Here is an 18,470-nt window from a genome sequence, read left to right on the forward strand (position 1 = left end):
CTGCAGTTTTGAAATGCATCAGTAGACTTTCATGGAACTTTAGATTCTCTCCTTCAACAAGAGAAGGCATGTAGGCATAAGAAATTTAGTGTAATAATTAAGCAAAAAGAATAAAATGTGGATTTATAGCTATTCAAATTAATAAAAATATTTTCAAATTTAATTAATGTGCAAAAGGTCAAAAATGGTGTCCTCTGTGTGTAATATATCTTATTTTATTAAAGCATTATTTTCATTACTGCTGTGTATGAATGTGCATACTATATGTTATATCTGAACTCAGTGCAGAGTAGTATTGCCAGTATTAAATATATTGATACAGGTTTTGCTTCAAAATGTGTCTCTGTAATCTTCATTAATCAAATTTTTAAAAAAGGAATATTTTGAGGCATGTGGAATTACTTTGCCAACTTTTTACTGTATTGCGTCTAAGAATTTTCATTATTTCACTGGAGAGCACACATCATTTTTAAATCTGAAAGTTCAAATCAATTCACCAGAACAACACTGAACATAAGATTTCTTATTATTAGAGAAACAAATCAAAGCTTGTCAAGTCCATGAACACCAGAATAACTAGAATGACATGCAAGTATGAAGGAACAGAGAAAGTGACAGTTGGAGAAAGGAAGGTAATTAACTTAAAGCAAATGTATGTCATACTGTAAACTAGTATCTGTATCTGGTCTCAAAATCTATAGAATAAAATAGATTTCATTTTGATATTATATCCTCTTGAGGCTTTAACACAGTCCATTACTGCTATAGAATTACTTTTGAAAAGATAAGATGTTTGGCTTGCATTTTAAACAAATTTTAAATGAAATGTCTACAATATATTGAGCAACTATGGGGGTTGTAATACCTCCCTTTTTAAGTGGCTTGGATTTCATATCACACCATGCATTTGCACAGCCAGACAGTCTCTCTTTGCCTATTTGGACCCTAGTGTCATGCTGCAATTAAATGTTTTTGGCAGTGAAGTCAAACTCATGGAAATTCCATGTAACATAGCTGCATTTAATCTAGTTGTCATGTTTCTTCTTCAGAGAATATTTCTTCATCCTGTGGTGTAAGTTTCCTTGATAGCTTTTGAACAGCTGTCAAGTAAAATTTTATTTCTAGATATTTCCTTCACCTTCCAAATCAATTGTTGATTCCCACCTAGTGGGAGCAGAATATGAAATATCTCATACTGCCAGTTATGTAAAATCAACAAAGTCACCCACCCAGCTGGTCTACTGGTACCCACGGTCAGCAACAGGAACTCAGACTTGGACTTATATTATTGGCAGCTCATGTCAAATCATAGGGCAGAATCAAATTAGGCAATGAAAGAACATGGTGTGGTAGTAAACATACATATCAGTAAAGAAAAATTCAGCCATAAGCAGTGGGATTCTGCCTAACCTGACAGAAACTTCTAAAGTTTAAATGCATGCAAAAAAAGAATAATAATAAAAATTATAATAGCAATAAAAGCAATAACAATAATAATAGATACATGAAACAAGACAATCAATGGGATCGAATAAGAAATGACAACACACAGTAAATCATAATATCAGCTAGCTGGCAGAATTAAGAGTTGAATGCAATTATGACCCAGTAGAAAAATTGAGAAGTGTCCTAAAGGGGAAGTTAATTCTAACTATGACTTTATAATCACACTTATTTGTCAAAGAAGAAACTAAGTATTCACAAGGAAGGTTTAAATACATGCCTGAACAAGAAAAACAAGTATAATTCTTGTACGGTTAACAGATGAGAGAGCCTGGGAAGATGAGGAAAAATTAATGATTCTTGCTGTCCTGTTCACTCTAGGTTGTCATTCATAGAGAAAAACATATTGACACAAGATAATTTTTATCCTCCCTTTGTTGAAAAACAAATTATTTAAGTTATATATCAGAAGCAATCAAAGAAAAGCAGAAGAAACTACTCTTCACATGAAAGTCATCTTTCTGTTTTTGTTTTCTTCACAAGATCACGACTTGTATGCTTGAATTTTTATTCGGAATAAGAAATAATCAAATATATAAGAATATATGTAATACATATTAAAAAGCTCTTCCTCTTTATCTAAGAGCTGTAAACACTGTGATTGGCTTGTAGTAACAGGTTTGTACAACCTGATCAGAATAGAAAGCAGTCGTGACTGAACTCTTATGCAAATAGGCATACATATATATCTATAAGAACATATGAATATACATATATTCTCACTGAAAAAATCTGAGTATTGTTCTGGTAATTTTAAGCAGGCTATAATAATATAAAGTCACTATATAAATATAATTTAATTGCCAGTCTCACTATATAGTATGCAACTTTCTCGATATATCGAAATAGAGAAAATATAGAGGAAAATTCTTTAATTAGTCTTTAATAATAGCTTTGTTAACTTAGTAAATATTCCCTGATATCAGATCCTAATTACATCTTTAACCAGTGCAATGGGTTAAGGCCCATGTCCATGAAGACAGTTCTCTGTATGGGTAAATACTTAACTCAAACATCCATGGAACATGGCTGCATTTCATCTAATTATCATATTTCTTCTTCAAAAATTATGACTACATTGATAGTTTTTGAATAGCTGTCATGTAGAGTGATAGGTTTTGAATAGCTGTCATGTAGAGTTTTGTAAGAAATTTGATTTTTTTTGCTAAATTGTCTATTTTTTTTCTCCTCTAGATTCATTATCTTCTGTCTTTTGCTCTGCCACAACTCAGCCCAGCTGCTCCTGAAAAGTCACAGTTTTCTAGCCATATATGAGGGAGGAAGCAAAAGAGAGTATCCTGATCCCAGAGTTTTGGGAGTTTTCCCTGTATTTTCTGTGAGGAAGGTCTTCCAAAGTTAATTTATTTTAAATCAGCCCCTTATGAAATGAGAACTTCTGTTAGATATCTGCCAACTGATGATAACAGCAAGAAAGCTTTTAACTTTCTCTGTTTCTTCCTCATTAACACTAGTCAAAAATACAGTTATGACTTAATAGGGGAGATACATAATGAATAATTAAAGAAAATAATGTAAATAATATATTTATTGGTGAACATACAAACTGGATCCAAATAACTATGAACAGAATACTGTACCACAAACACATCACATGCAGTCAATTAAATTATATACTGGAACAAGATAGTTTTCTTGATATCTCATAATGTAAGAATTTAAGCCTGGATTACAGATTGTTTGCCTCTGTAACTTGTTCTTTAACAACTCTGATAGTTGCCAATAACTTACTCCTCTTGGCAACCCACATCTATCCTGAGCTGTAGAAAAAGAGCAACAAAATTTTTTCCTGTAACTTATGCTATAAGTTGCTTATTGCTGACCTATTACTATGGGTTTAATTTATCATAACAGATAAAGACTGGGAGTTAGCCATAAGGAGTTGTGCTTATGACTAAAGTCAAGCCAAGATTTCCCACTGTGCATTTAATTAATATTTTAATGAATGCTTTAATGCAATGGAAATTCATCAAAGTAGCACCTAAACTTGTTGTGAATAAAAGCATGTATATGGCAACCATAGCAGTAGAGTGAGACTCTCCCTTCAACTTGTGTAGTATTTTATAGTAATTTAGTATAATTTTATAATTAGAAATAAAACATGTCCATAAAAAGTAATTCAAAATGGAGAGATGAAAACAGAGTAGGCAAGGACTATTCCAACCACATACCATAAAAACCCTTTGCCTTTGTCACATTAGTCACATTAGTGACTTTCTCTCACTAATCACCAGTAATAAATCAAACAAGGACAACCATACTTCCAGTGTAAATCATTCAATTCAAACACTCCCTTTGAGTTTGATTTCACAAATTAGCTCAGGAGATTTTATTTGATTAATTGTGCTTACATCTTTAGTTGATTTAAAATATATATATTTTATAGCTTATGATATAAACCCTAAATTACCATATTTCCATATTTGCCCAAACATAGGGTTCAAACATAGTTTAAGCTTCTAGAATTAATGGAGAAAAGTAATGATGTCAAGAAGAAACACAGCCATATAGGACATATTTGGCTGTGCTCATTCTGTCACTCTTTTCTCTATTTTTCATAAGCATAAAACAGAATAAGACATTACAGTGCAAAAGATTGTTTACGGAACATAGATTTTTAAACATAAACTGCCTAGTGTCAGGAAACTCAGAAATTAAATTTCTTTTCTGATTTGTTTCATGTTCTGCCTTTTCCTTCATCTTTTCCTTCCAAATGTGATTTTACCCTTTGGTGAAGTTGATGATATAATAGAATTGGTCTACTCATGTTACAATTCACCATATGCTTCCTAAAGTTTTTATTAAGTGGTATAAGTCCTGTTTAGCCCTTAGGTTCATATCCAGCAAACATAGAAACAATCACTTGTATTAATATTATTAGTATTATTAGTACTGGTTTCTACAGAGAATATTATACATAATTGTTTTTTAAAAGATAGTAAAAGATTATGTAATGCTCAAAAAGTATGTATAAAAATCAGTGTATATTTACAATTTTGGTTTGCAGGCAATTGTAAGAAAGGAAGAGTTAGGGAAGTAATATTTTCCTTAAAAAAATCACATACACTTTGACACAAAATATGATGAAAACTGCACAGTAATTATGAAGATATGGAGGAATAGATACATGCTCTCCTAGGGAATTTATGTCATCACAAAACATATGAGAACATAGACTCATTGTAGAACATACAGTGAATTTCAGAACACAGATGCTACATTGTAGTCTAAGTATATAAAATATTCATTTTTCCAGTGATTTGCACATTTAGATTACTTGCAACACAATTTTTTGTTTTTCAGGCAAATGTAAAAGGTGAAGTGGTTAAAAAAAAAAATTGAAAAGAAAAGATCAAAGGCAAGATAATGGTTAAATACTCCTTTCAGTTGTTTTGCAATGTTCCAGAATTCACCAAATCTCCCTGGGGTTTCAATTGATCAGGACTTTCCCCTGAAATGCCTTTGTTGCATTTACTACAAAGATTTGCTAGTGCAAAGTACAAAATATTCTTTAGTTAAAGACAAGTTATTGGTACTGTGACAGTAAATGTATTTGACCACAAGATATATGAACAGGCATTCAGCTGATTGAATGATTCTTCTAGTCTTAATAAATTTATGAACTTTCTTTTCACAGCTTATTCTCCATCAGGACACTTTTCACAGGGCTGCTGCCTAATCAGCCTGATTCCAGTCTGTGGTGTAAGAATGCATATTAGTCTTTGTTGTAGTACACTGGGATCTTGTGGCTCCATTTCTCTAGGCTTTTGAGGTACCTGTGGATACCTTTTTAAGTGTTCCAGACATCTGTGCCAACTTCGTCTCACTTTCAAATGTGGGAGGAGGGTGCTTACTAGCCTGTTGTCCATAGCATTTCTGAAAATCATAAATTTTTGGCTTGTTTTGATGTTTTTGTTGGTTTTGGCACAAAGCATATGATTGAAACAGAAGCACTTTAGAACAACAGTGAATTTTTAGAGCAGATTATTCACTGACACAATTTCTAAAGCTATGCACTCTTGTAAGTTATTAAAGATGCTTCTCTACTTTTCTAATGAGTCACAATTGTACTAGTTTGAAAGCAAACCAGTGGGAGATCCCAGATCAGAAATACAATTTAATAGGAAAATTGAAATACAATAATACAGAAACACTAACAAGTCAGAATACAAGCTGACACTGTGTTGTTCAGGGTCTTGGTAGCAGTCTGATTCAATGGTGGCTGCAGTCCTGTGGAAGTGATAGATATGATTCTGTTGAAGTGGTGATCGTGTAGAAGGGTCTGGTCTTACTCTGAAGGTCCAGGAGAGGTTATGTAGCTCTTGTCCTCTGGGAATTCAGTGGATAAGGCCACTTGCAGTGTTCCGAATCTCAGATTATATCCAGATAGGAATTCTTGGTTCCTCCCCCTGGATGGGACATCTCACATCGGGATGATTTAATTTTTTTTGTGAGTTATGCAGTGAGGCTTGATGGCCCATTAATGGAAGGTATCTCCCCAGAGAGAGTTATGAGGGATGGTCATGGAAGAGATAACAAACACTGCCCACCTGGCTTTAACAGATGTTGACAGAATACATACTTTTGGTTACATCTTACATTGTAACCTAAGACAACAGTATTTTATTTATTGTGTATTATAAGATCAGGCAATGAAGAATGCAGAGAAACAGAATAGCATAAAAAAAGGTTCTGTTTAAGTTTTTTCTTTAAAAGAAAGAGAGGAAAAATTGCCAAAACTATTAGAAAGGTAAAATAATTGGACAGAATGTGAAAGCACTATATCTGGTTTATTTATTAATAATTAGATATTTTATTTAAATTATTTTTGTTGAACAATACCACATTTTTTTTATTTGAGGAGATATATATTTTGTCCAACAGTGTGGAATCTCACATACAAGAAGAAATACAGGTTTGGGTATTTTTTTTTGTGTGTGTGTAATTCTGTAATTTCATTTTCTCTGTGTTTCCAGTTTCTTTCATGTCTCTTAGTTGCTACAGTACAGAAAGGTCTGCAGCTTATAATTGCAAGTAATCAGATGGAAAATCTTAATTAATTTGCATGCCTGTACCACTTCTGTTTTCTTTTGGGACACTAATGAAAACTGCCACCATTCTGTTAACATCTCAAAGGAAATACCAGCATTTGAACTAGTCTGTAGCAGTTCTGGACAATAGAATAATAAATTTCAGCAAACGCTTCACTATTCAGTTGACAAATAGAAAACTGTGCCAACAAGACTTAAAACATCACATCCAAGCTGTAGATCCTTTGTCAAGCTGTGTGTTAACTCAGCATGAGGGGCATTGTGAAGACAGACCAGAAAAGCTGTCACTAGAAGCGAAAAAAACTTTTGGCTTTTCTGCTTGCTTCTCACAAGGATATATGTAAAAGGTTGCTGTCAGCTCCTGTTTCAAATTAAGTAAGGGATAAGATTCCTGTTTGTCTCCCACTTTTTCTGCTTAAACCACTAAATATCTCCAAGTCTGAGTGCCACTTACAAGTGTACTCAGAAGCCATGGGAATTTAAGATTTTTCAAGATATTACAAGTTGTTTGCAATAGTTTGCAATAATAATTAGATTCTTAACTTATGAAACTGTGAATTTCCCTTTAAAAAGGTTTTTCTGCAACAATGCTACCAATCCTTTGGAAGTTCCAGACACTACTTATACACACTTAATGGAGAGTTATTTCACCCTTATATTACTGCATCAGGTTAATGCTACCTTGCCCTACATTTACATTACTGTTTTGAAGGTGTTGAGCTGGTCATACAAAGTCACAATACTGACTAAGTACAATGGCTTTTTTCAGGGTTTTTTTTGGGAGGGTTTTTTTGTTTTTGTTTTTGTTTTTTGTTTGTTTGTTTGTGGGGGTTTTTTTGTGTGTGTATGGAGCTGAGCTTCAGTGACCTGAGGAGGTGGGAGGGTTGTCTTTGAGAAACTCCTCAGTCATTGCAGGGACAATCAAAGACCTTCATGTAGCACAAAGAATCAATTCAGCCTGAAGAGAGTTATTCTTTTTTTTTTTTAATCCAGAAAAATACCCATGTAATGACTCTTTACCCCTTGAGTTCTAGCTGATACAATCTAAACAAACATGACAAGACATGACAAATGTTATTTCTGCAATATAACTTCAGATATCACTTCTGAGAAAAAACATATATAGTAAAAGCTGTTGTTTCTTTTCCAGCTGCAGACACTATTTGTCAATGTTAATTTTTAATACTACCTGCACATGCTTTCCTATTAAAATTCTTTGCTGAATCATTGGAAATAAGGCATTATGGCATTATGGTAAGTAAATAATATAATCTATTCCTATAGCTCTGCCTTTTGGATATTATTATTTAAATTACAAAATTTATGTTGTCAACATAGTGAAGATGTTTGTTTGTTTGTTTGTTTGGGTTTTTTTTGCATCTGGGAAGCTGTCCAACAAAGATTTCAGACATGTAAGTGAAAGAAAAATTACATAATAGTGATAATTTTATCAGATATCTTTTCTACCCTAAATCCTTTTAAATGAAAATTTTAAAAAATTGGAAATGCACAGCAGAGAGCGATAAATATCAGTGGGATCTTGGTGCAATAGTGAGAAGATATCAGTTAGCATCGTGTCAGGGTAGGCCATGAGCACAGGCCGCTCAGCCTCTCAGAGGGTGGTGAAACCTGGGCTCCCACAGCAGTGCAAAAGGTGTAAATCTGAGAGTTCCCTGGAGTTATGTGGTGGTACATTCCTACTTCTCTGCCCTTTGCAGACCACACTATGATCTGAGAGATGCTTGTTAGGCTTTGGCCTTGATGAACAGTGCCTGGTCTCAGCTCCTCTTGAGCTTCTCAGAAACACTGCTCCCAGGAACCCATGCTACCTAATGAGCTCCTGCTTTTTTTTTAATTTTTATGAACAGCCTTTGAAACTTTATTTTTGCCTGAATGTCATACCATCCTTGTTCTCACACTTTCACAGAAAGTTGCCAATCCAAAATGCAGCAAGGATGAAACACTGCTATAACTAAAGCCTCCTCTCTCATGGTCCTATAAAGAGCCATCCAAAACGAGACCCTTTGAGCCCTCCTGCACCACAGCAGACTGTGACCAGCAGCCTCCCTCTGAGCGGGACCCCTCTCAGAGCCAGCTCACTCTCAAATTTGCCATGCTTGGAGGGTTGCCAGATTATGATGAATCCTGGGCCAATACCTCCACTTCTCAGGACTCAATCTTTTGGATTCAATGCACAGGCATCTGAAGTATTTCACTATTTTTAGGGGAAATTTTCACAGCTACCTTGCACCGACTCCTTATGTCTGTGTGCATATGTTATATCAAATATGGGAGAAATGCTGGTCTCCTAGATGTTTAAGTACATTAGCTATATAAGCAAGATAGGCCTCTAATTAAGTTACCATTGTGATATAGTAAATCCAATATGAATCCTTTGCTAAAGCGTTAAGGTCAATTTAAGTTATAAGTTTAAAAATGTTAAGTTTCAGTGTTGTTAATCCTTTGGGTCATATTGTTTTTTATGCTTGACTTTTCTATTCTTTTGTTACACACACACACAGACACAGACACAGAGAGGTAGTTCTCGGATGTTTTAATTTGGTTTGATTGACTGGATTTTTGTTGCTTTTTCTTGGTGTGCCTTAACCGTATAGGATGTAGTAGTGACCCTTGCCAACGAACGTTCTCATGCTGTTGCTTTTATGTTAAATCTGTTTTTACTGATACCTGTCCCAGTGAGTCCTTAAGTGATCTAAAACAGTCATTTTTAACAGATTACAGTGTGAGTCCTTGCAGTAACAGGCCAGTTTGTGCAAGGTTTCTCAAACCTTATTTGGTTTAGCATGCCTTGTATCCAAAATTCATAATCTTAATTTTAGTCCTTTTCCTAACACCATTTTGTTTAAAGTTGCTTGTATGGTTTCATTCTCCCAAGCATATCTTGTAAGGCTCAGAAATTAATTGTTACAGGAATGCTGCAATATTCACTGCAAAAATCTCAATGAATATTCATTGCACTTTTCTTACATATAAGAATTAGACAAAATAAAGAGTCTCCAACTGGAAAGGCAGACTTTGGAATTGAAAACTCTAAATTATCAGGAAGACTGAAAGACACTGTTTTCTTCATTTTGATTGGTACTAATAAATGATAAAAAATATCCAATAATTTACTATATTACTTTAAGTAATCTAAATATGAAAAATATCCATATAAAGCTGTTTGTTAATATCTAAAGAAAAAAACTGAAACAATACAATTTTCCATTTTGTATAGAAGACTTTCTGTGTAACACAATATGACACAACAGCAGTCAGTAAAATTTTAAGGTAATGTCAGTAAATGTCACATTCCACTCTCAAATTGTTCAAAGAAGTAACAGAATTTGTCATTTTTCAGACCTGGAACTTCTTTCTTTCTTTTTACAAGACTTCATCCAAGCTAGTGAGGCACTTAGGTTTTAGATTTTGTCTTGAATCATGAACTCTCATGCACTACCACAGCTAACAATCATTTCCTGTGATATATCCACTATAGAAAATATCCTGAATCTCTGTAGGGTCTATCAAAATAAAATGAAAGTGATACAGTCATATATCATGCAGGATTCATTCCATCTTTCCCTGAAAATATAATGGCCCTCTGTGCACATAATATTTAAAGTAATGAACAAAAACACAGTGAAATACCAACTCTGAAATTAATGTCTTTACAATGTGAAGGGCAGAATTTTATTTTGGGCACATTTATAGATTATGTTTCATTGAATTTTAATGTATATACTCCAGTATATTTGTAGTATGTTTAAACTGTAGGGAAACTGGACATGTCAAACTGGAAATCTGGAAGCCGTAATTCCTCATTTAAAAGTACCTCTAATAATTGTATATTGACAAAAAACTGTTACTGGGATTACAAAAAGGAAGAGTCTCTATCATGCTAGTGAATTCAGCAGTTCTCAGAGAAAGCTTCAGTAAGATCTTAGTCAAGTTTGGTTCTCTGTGTCTGCTTATTTGTGTTGGAACTTATCAACCATCTTTTTTATTCACAAATTATCCAGCTGAAGTCAAGTCTGAATGATGGGGGAGATTATTTCTAGAATTTCACTGGCTGCTACTACACAGCTCTTCTACAAAAAAAAATCATCAAAATAGCTGTGCATATAGGCTGCATGACTGTGTCTGAGAAGGCACCTTAAGACTAGAATGTGGATGAGGATGGTTTAATTCCCTGTTATCCTTCACATTTCAGATTATCTTCCTATATATGTGGGTCCTATATCATGTGTAGTTAAGTGGAGATAACAGGCCCTATGGAGGTGGTGAATTCATAATTTAACATTTAGAAGAAAGATAAATTGGCATGGGAAGAAAATGGAGCCCACATTTACTGTTTTCACAGGCTTTGATGATCTAGTCCATATTTTTGTTATCTCTAACTACTTCCCTTCCAAATATGCTATGAACTCTACAGAAATTTTGAACAAAACTTTGATATAAGTTATCTAAATACCTCACTGGTATCTCCAGTGTTAACTGCTTTAGCATAGTGGGGTAAGAAATTCCATCTTACTTTAGGCAAGGGCCATAAATTATGGAACAATTTGGATCTGTGCCTCTGTCGTGACGATACTCCTTTGTTGTATATTAGACCCTTACTCCCTTAAAGTTGTGTCATATATTTCTTACTTTTATGACCCTGTCTTCAAATATCAATCCTACCAGCAGCTCACCTTTTTGAAAATCCACAGTAAAAATATTTCCTCCTTTGCTTCTAGCTCTTAATTTCTCCTTCCCTCTGCATTCTTAATCTAATGTCTGTCTAATGTGATTTTGGCTTCTTGTTTAGAATGTAAAGTTAGCTAAAGAAATTATACAAAATGTTGTATTTTACCAAACATGCCATGAGGAACATTTATTTTTCCTATTCCTCTTTGCAAAAATTTTAAATTAGGCACTTAATCACTCTTCATAACATCAGAGAGTCATTTGGCTGAGCAACTTTCTCTATAACGATATTTTTATCTATTTTAGCCAGCTAAGTGGTGTAAAATGGAAGTGTGACACTAAAGTGTATTATTGTGTTAGATGAACCACCTATATTTAAACTGATGGATATAGCACAATCATTCCAATTTTTAGTTTTAGAAAGTTGTAGACTTACTGGTGTAAATAGTTTAGATGGTATAATAAATAGCTGGACAAATCACAGAATCACAAAATCATAGAGTATGCTGATTTGGGAGGAACCCTTAAGGATTTTTGAGTCCATTCCTGGCCCTGCAAAGAACCAGCCCCAAGAGTCACATCATATACCCAAGAGAATTTTCCAAACACTTCTTGTACTCTGTCAGGCTTGGTGCTGTGACCACTTCCCTGGGGAGCCTATTCCATTGCTCAGCCACCCTCTGGATGAAGAACCTTTTCATGATATCCAAACTAAACCTCCCCGGATGCAACTGCAGGCCATTCCCTTGGGTCCTGCCACTGGTCACCAAAAAGAAGAGGTCAAGTTCTGCCCCTCCTCTTCCCCTCACAAGGAAGCTGTGACTGCAATGAGATCTCCCCTCAGTCTTCTCCAGGATGAACAGACCAAGTGACCTCAGCCATTCCTCAAGGCCCTTCCCCATCTATGTTGTCCTCCTTTGGATGATCTCTAATAGTTTAACATCTTTATTATATTGTGGCACCCAAATCTGCCCCCAGCACTCGAGGTGAGGCCACCCCAGTGCAGAGCAGAGTGGGACAATCCCCTCCCTTTCTTGCTGGCCAGGATAGGGTTGGCCCTCCTGGCTGCCAGGGCACTGCTGGCTCATATTCATTGATCTGATTTATACATCACTGATTTATACATCTTAGGGTCTGACCAAGTATTTATGAACTTTGAATAACATTCCTTTGTGTGGTAAATTTGTTTTAAAATACAACACAGGAAGCAGCACTATTTGGCAGCTCAAATGTAATGTGATACATAACAGGATTAAACCCTTATCTAGTTGCTAGCTCTGCATTATCCTGTAATGAATTAATTCACAAATAATACATCCTATAAAAGACACTATAAACCACAGTGAAAGTATGATGAGTCTTGTATAAATAATTTTGTTTATTCTCAGGTCTGCAAAAGATATTTTCTATAGAAACAAATAGCATTGGTTTTTAACATTTCTTGGCTGTGTATTTTAGATAGATGTATACATGCACACACATATTATGGATGCATGTATACATGCATTATGTACAATTATGTATAAGCATTTAAATAAAAAATAGAAGGCAAATTTTAAAAAGGTACTATAACTATTTAATTATCAACATACAAGGCATAACAGAAGGTGTTGTATGTCAGACAAATAATACTTATAAATGAGCCAGATAAATGAATCAACCATGCCTTACTTAATGGGAAGGTGTCAACATGGCAGAGAGACAAGAAAACCAACAACCTAGTTAGCAATTTCTACAGGAAGATCTAAAGATTAACTGATTTAGAGAACAAACACACACACTCATAAAGCCAGTCCTGTGGAAAGAAAATTAGGACAGTGTCTAGCTTATGCACAGAGAATTTGAATGTCAGTTCCCAACTTGCATTTTCTATAGTTGAAAAATAAATTGCAGATTTAATTTCACAGTCATGTCAATCCTACATCTTTTATAAATATACAGGATACTTGAAAAAGAAGACTGTAGGGAAGACCTAGAAGACTTCACTCCTGACTATTTTGCTACTGATTTGGCAGAGAAATTCAATCAATCTATTCTAGGGACATATATTTATCCATAAAAATGTTACTGGTTGGATTAACTATTCATGATATTATTTTAACTTGAAATGGTATTAGAGAAGGAAATTAATAAGTAAAAAAATCTTTAGTAAGAAATTAATAAGTAGACAAATCTTTAACCAAGATAACTGTTTGCAAATTATGATCATATCGCAATGCTGCCCGTATTTGTCATCCGATATTACGACACACTTGAATATAAAGTGATTCTGACAGCAGAAGATAGCTCTAGCTAAAATCAACAAGGGCAATGTTGACTGGAATGACAATCAGCTTCACACTCTCAAACTTTCCTTTGTTAAAATGAAAATGTGCATCAAATCTTGGCATTCTCAGCTATGGACAGAAGACTCTAAACATTCTCTGAACTTTTACTTTTCCATTCATTTACATTTTTTGATTGCTTGGGATATTATATTTATTTATTTCACTGCTGATACTGATTATTATCTTAATATTAGCTTTCATGCTAATATATATGCTTTATATGTGTATAGACATTCAATGTGTGTCATGCAAAAGTAGGAGTACATCCTTACTGTAGTCAAGGTGCAACTACCATTTAATTCAATAGGAACAGCATGCCTCATTTAACTTTAATAATTTAAGTATATTTTGTAATTGCATAGTTTCTATATGTCTTACAGAAAAGGCTTGAGTTCATAGTTGGTTGTCCTGTTATTCATAACTGGAGTGACACTCATTGCTTCTGGTTCTGTTTCTCTATTACTTTAGACAGATATTTTGGCTTTGGTTTTTGTTGCCTTTTAACTTTTTCCCTCAGTTTTTACACTTGGACTTCATTAGGCTTAGGAATGTGATCTGTCCATGGAATTTGATTATATAAGAGGCTCACAGTACAGAAATTCTTCATAGATATGAAATCTTCTCAGTGTCTAGTTCTCTGAGATATTGCCAAGGGCTGAACTTCATGAATTGTGTTTTTAAGCCAGACCATTTTAAGGAATCATAGATGTTTTCTCCAACAGGGATTTTGAAATTTTAGGCACACACATCTCATTAAATTATACAGAATTTAGGTGTCTAATTCCTTTGGACTACTCTGAAACTTCAAGGATTACTTAATGCTGAATTTAGATATATTGTAGTTACACAAGACAGCTGTGGGAATGAAGATCACCTTAACAAATTACTATAGCATATGAAGATTGAGAGGAAGACTTTATATTGATCCAAATAAGTTAAAAGCTATGTGACAAATTCAAAGAATCAAAGAGTCACAGAACATTTGACATCTTCCATTAGAAAAGACTGTCAAAGACCCACCCAGCCAGACTTTGAACACCACCAGTGGTGGAGTATCCACAATTTCTTTGGGCAGCTGTCTTCAATGTCTCTCCACCCTTGTCATAAAATATTTCTTCCCTGATTCAAATCTATTTACAGCTTAAAAAACATTGTCCCTTCTCCACTACAGTATTTCTTTGTCTATTTCTTCCTCATAAGCTGCCTTTATATATTAAAAATCATAATAAGGTCTTCCTGAAGTCTTTTCTTCAGGCTTAAAAACCCCAACACTCCCTCAGCCTTTCTGCAGAGGATAGGTGTTCTGCTGATCTCTTTTGTGGCTCTCCTCTGGATCTGTTCTAAGATGTCCATTTCTGTTTTTAATGAGGAGCTCACAGCTGGATTCTTTACTCCAGACCAAGTCTTATGAGAATGATGTAGAGTGGAAGAATCACCTTCTTCATGGCCTAGTGTCCACAAATTTATTTTATTTTTTGAAACCCAGGACACAACTGGCTTTTTGGGCTGCAAATGCATAATAATGGCTCATATCCCTTTTTCCTCCACCAGGATCCCCAAGTCCTTCTGCACAGGAATGTTGTAAGCAATTCATCATCCAATCTGTATTGATATTGGGGATTGTCCCAGTCCAGGTAATAGGATGTAGCACTTAGCTTGGTAGAACATTGAGTTGTTGGTCCAAATTCTTTGGATGCTGCCATCGAGCCAATTCCCAATCCATCTACCTGTTCACCTATCAAACCCATTTCTCCAATTTGGCAGCAAGAACATTGTGGTGTACCACATCAAAAACCTCACTGAAGTAATGAAATATAGAATATATTTAGATAGGAATATGACTCCTATCTATATATTCATGAAATACTGAACTCTGAATACAGCATTAAAACCAATGAAAATAGCTAAAACAAAATTAATTTCACAGTAAGTAGTAACCTGCTGCTGAATTGGAGTGGAGGAAATATAGCCACTAGAAATCTGAAGTATGATGTAGTCCTTAAATTTGACAGTATATAGCCATACACTATGGCCACAGAGTTTGCTAAATACATAACAAGTAGAGGCCAAAGTGCATCATCAGTTACAACTTTAAGCTCAGACATTAGTTGTTTAGTGTCTGCATGTATCATCTAGGGAATAGAGAGTATCCAGCGGTAACAAGCAAGCACATCACAATGCATAGAGTTACTCCTAAAGGTTCCTTGAGATCTATTTTGAGGCCTTATCATCAGTCTTCATAGAACCATGGAGTTATTAAGGTTGAAGGAGAACTGCAAGTTCGTCAAGTCCAGCCGTTAACCCCAGCAGAGCCAAGTCCATGACTAAACCGTGTCCTAGGCACTACATCTCCACAGTTTTTTTAACACTTTCAGGGTCAATGGTTCCACCATTTCCCTGTGTCACTTGAAAAGGGGAGATTTACTCAAGCCCTTATGATGAATCTGTCAGTACCCCAGGAAAGCTGAGACCATTTTGCCTGATCAGACTGTCAGTGTCCCATTATGGGGACATTCTACTGAGCAGTTCACTAGATCAGAGCATGGTTTGACTACATGTTTAGGTTCGCACACCAAAAAAAGAAACTCCCTCGTGAGCAACTACCAGTGCCCTTGAAGGACTCACATTAATAGTTTACAGAATAACAATCTTTATTAATAAATTGTGATAAGTTAAGTTTCAAGAATTGCCAGTGATAATATCTGAGTGCAAAAAATAAATTCAAAGAGACATATTATTTCAAATCAATATATTACAAGCTCTAATGCGTAGTGAAAGCCAGCTCGAGGTAATCATTCAACAGATATAGAGTATATTTCTTACCCAATAAGCATCCCCACAGGAGAGAAGACAAGTTCAGCCCATTGGGCTGATCCCAGAGGTTCCAATGGATTCTTCCCTAATTTCTCCTCATTTTCAACTAATTTTTATACTATTTCTTTGTGCTTAGGTGAAGCTTGAATTATTTTAGCCATACATCTTAGTGGGTGGTAGTTGTGTGTTGAAAGCAAATCTCTCAGGATAGTACCTGAGATAACCTTGAGATGAGCACATGCATCAGTCCAAAGACACTGGTTGCTGAATCAAGATCAAGACATTTTCCTTTATTTCCCTTGATGCCTTGGGGTGGCTACCTAGAACAGAGGTTAGACAACATTAATAGAATAAAAGTGGGTATTTATTAATAGCTATCAATAGGTACACCTTGGGGAGTCAGAAGCCTCTGAGAGGAGCTACACCCAAGATGGACAATGGTCACAAGTTTTTCAGACAGGTATAAGTTTAGTCCATTTACATATCAGTGGTTAATCCTCCAATTACAGCTTCAGGTAATGAAGTCATATACTCCCAGTTTGCTCCTCCTCAACTCACTTTTATTTGTCACTCACTTTAAATGTCTCACTTTTGGGGCCTGAGACAGTAAGGTGTCCTTGAGTTTCAGGCCTAGAAGAATTGTTTGGTCTGACCAAAATGTGAAGACAATAGCTAGCACTCTATATGGAGTTTTAGAGTTATATAGGAAAGCAGTACATGATTTGAAAAATATAAAAGCTAAAGTCCTAAGGCATCACCCTTGGTTTTCAGCTGTTGTGCAGCTTATGAGTTGGAAAGCACCACCAATTATTCTCTGCAAGAGTTTTGACAGACCCTGGCTGCAGTGTCACCTCTCCACCCTCTGTTTAGTCCCCCTTAGGATGTATTGTGTGTGGGAAGTTCGATATGCTGACCACTCCATTCAGGGAGTAGCAACTGATTTTTTCCCTATAACTTGTGTACCATTATCTTTTTACCCTCAGTCATCTTCCCACTCCCTGGGCAGTCTTTTCCAATGCTTGACTGTCCTTTCAGTGAAGAAATTTTTCCTAATGTCCAATCTAAAAGCTACCCCTAGCAACACTTTGAGGCGATTTCAGCTTCTCCTGTCCCTTGTTACTGGTACTTCCTACCTCAATACACCCTCTTTTTTTGGGGAGTTGTAGAAAGAGATAAGGTCCCCCCTGAGCCTCCTTTTCTCCAGGATAAGCAACCTCGGCTGCCTCAGCCACTCATCAGACTTATATCTGAGAGCCTTCAACCCATTTGTTGCCCTTCTCAGAGATCAGCATCTATGCCACAGTATAAATACATATCAGTTTTATACTAATTATAAAAGTTGAGTTATTCATAGTAACTCATAGCCTCAAGAGTACAGTCTTATTAACAAGCACGTCCTTGGTAAAAATATAAATTTTACTCATCGTCCTTGAGTGAACATGGGAGTATCTCAAAGTACATATTTACTTAATTAATCGGATATGCTGTTTGTATACAATTTATCATCAGTATTCATTACACATCCTTCACATTATATTCTGTTTCATGTTGGCAGACATTACTGAATGCTTTGGGTAACACTTTAATAAGTGTGACCACAGAAAGCTGAATATGAGTCACACCTGGAAGACCTAGGCATTCAAAAGCTTTATCCTTAACTCTCAATATAAACCCCTAAACAAATATGATAAAAATCTCATGTTCCTATTTAACTTGTTCTTGAATTAGGGAATAATGTTTATGGGCATCTCCAGCTTTTAGTCTAATTTTCTATTAGTATGCTAAACTACATTTTTAGCCTTGGCATGTTCTAATCAGAAATAGGAATATTGCAGTCTTTGTTTATTAATCCTAATCAAAGTGCTAGTCTCATTTCAACTTTCATTGAGGACTCTTGCTGCTTCTGTTGTATTTGTGCAAAGTATAAATAAATACTCCAAAAATTTGAGTCTAATCCCACTTATTCTGATATAAATCAGAAATAATTGCACAGGAATGAATGCAGTTTCATTAACAACTATGTACCTCCTAATCTGGAAGTTGTATGCCTGAATTATTGGGAAGAAAA

The sequence above is a fragment of the Lonchura striata genome, chromosome 3, assembly GCF_046129695.1.
Source record: "Lonchura striata isolate bLonStr1 chromosome 3, bLonStr1.mat, whole genome shotgun sequence".
NCBI classification, from domain to species: domain Eukaryota; kingdom Metazoa; phylum Chordata; class Aves; order Passeriformes; family Estrildidae; genus Lonchura; species Lonchura striata.